Genomic DNA, 2,350 nt, shown 5'->3' with positions numbered 1-2,350 from the left:
AATTATCTATGAAAGAGAAATGTCCTAGAAACCTGTATACAGTTCTTGAGTCAATAGCAGCACAGAGCTGCATGTAAAGACAATGTAAAGTGATAGAAATGTTTTATTTCTTCATAGAAGTATGTATTTAACAACTGCAAGACTGGTTAGATTCACCCACTATATAATTATCACCTATGCGTCATGGTCTGTAATATATGATTTAATTTTTTTAAATAGTAGTGAAATAAATGAGCTTGCCTTGTAGTGAAATCAGTTGTTCATATTTAACCACGTGGGAATACATAGTAACAGGAACAAAGATAAAAGCTTTGCATTAAGTAAAACAGAGGATGACTGAGCAACAAATAGGGAAGGGTCAGCAGCCCCTGCAAATGTTACATGTGCTATGGAGTTAGAAACAGGGAATTTACTAATAAGCTAGACAAGGAATCCAGCAGAAAGGGTTCCATATGTTTTTCTTTGAGAAAATAAAAGATGAAATAGTCATGTACAAATATTGGAAAGAAGATGAGAGGCACGCATGATGAGAATGTTCAGTTATAGGTATGTTATAAAGTTAAATGGTGTATCCAAATATTTCATTTCCATGGGGGACCAGAGGTTTTAATCTTTAGTTCTCTGTGATGGTTTCATAGTGAAAAGGAGGCTGCTGAGGAGAAACAGGAAGAAAGTCAAGATGGAAGAGTGAAAGATACAGTAAAATATCTAGGTCAAGGCACCATTCCAGGTGCCAAATGAATAAGTTGCTATGGATGCCTGGAGATTACGTTCTACCAATCCACTGGATCCCTGGATTTTACACAGACTACATTCTTTACTACTAAACAACATGGAACAAAGATCTTTTCTCCTACAAGACACAAGTCAAAATTTCTTAATGTCTGAGTCAACATTTAAGGAAAACTGTTTTCTCTTTTAATACTTTTTATTCATCTACTTGATTTTTCCCAATGTGGCTTCTAACCCCATTATTTTTGTTTGTTTTGTTTTTACTTAAATTATTTTAGGTATTTTAATTATAAATGTTTCTTTTTTCCCCTCCAAACTCTCAAATATATACCTCCTTTCTCTTGTCCAAATTCATGTCTTTTGTATCAATTTTTGTGACTACATGCATATATATATATATATTATATACATAGATATATACATGCACATATATATATATATACATAGATATTTCTAATCATAACTTGCTCAGTTTGTATAATGTTACTTGCATGCATATTTTCAGGACTGACCACACAGTATTGGATAATGAATTTGTGTACTCCTCTCTTGAGAATACTATTTCTCCTACTCCCTTGCCTATTGCTTTATTGTTGTTTTGTTTTGTTTGTTGTTATTTTGTGTGCATGTGTGTGTGTTTAGAGTTGATGTCTTTTGGACTTTCCAAGTCCACTTTGGCATATCTATTTGTATTATCTTTGTTCAGCATACATTTGGCCAGTCACGCTGGAGAGATATTATTGATTTAACTTTTTATTCCTAGTAGATACAATCTTACAACATGCTCCCTTATCCTCTGCCTTTTATAATATTTCCTATTAGTTTGCTATTGTTGTTTTGCTTTCAGGGTTCTTTTTGGTTTTCTATATATTTTATTCAGTGCATTAGAAAAATATCTTCCTAGTTGCCAGAGGAGTGAAGGGCTTATGCACCTAAAGAGATAGGGCCTTAATCTAAAGCATATTAACAAAATTACAATGGATTTGACTACATAAGTTTCAGAGCCAAAACAGAAAACAAAAATGACACAAATAAACAACAAACAAACAAAAAAGGAAGTTCAAGGTCTCCTGTTCAAGAAGTCTCAAGAATTGCAACAGCTGCAGAACAGTAAACCGAGCACAGAGTCCTGCTGAACCTAGGGTATGTCTAAGTGAACCATGCATGTGCCCTCAAGTTAGTCCCAGGCACAGTGGTTATAGTATCCAAATTGTACTTTATCACTAGCCTGCTCAAAACTCATGGCTGCCTGTGGTAGGTGAAATACCAGCTCCTATCCCCATGTCAGGATGGCGATAAGTTCTACACACACATACACACACACACACACACACACACACACACACACACACACACAGTTGCATGCACCCACCCACGAATCTGCCTCCATGCACAGACTCAGTAGACTGCACAGAGCTATGCACATCCTCAGAATGAGTTCTGTCCAGCTCCTGCCTTTTTATATGCAATCTAAGTTGTGGGTTGTGTGTTGATTCGTGAAACATAGTCTATATGCAGCCCAGCAGTTCTAAAGGGCACTGGGCTTTTATTGTTTCAAGTTGCCATACAGAAAAATCAGCTGTCTCTAAGTGAAATCCACACACTGGTAGTATGGTTC

The sequence above is a fragment of the Mus caroli genome, unplaced genomic scaffold (genome assembly GCF_978045245.1).
Source record: "Mus caroli unplaced genomic scaffold, Mus_caroli_1 scaffold_17, whole genome shotgun sequence".
NCBI classification, from domain to species: Eukaryota; Metazoa; Chordata; class Mammalia; order Rodentia; family Muridae; genus Mus; species Mus caroli.
This window is presented reverse-complemented; position numbering follows the sequence as displayed.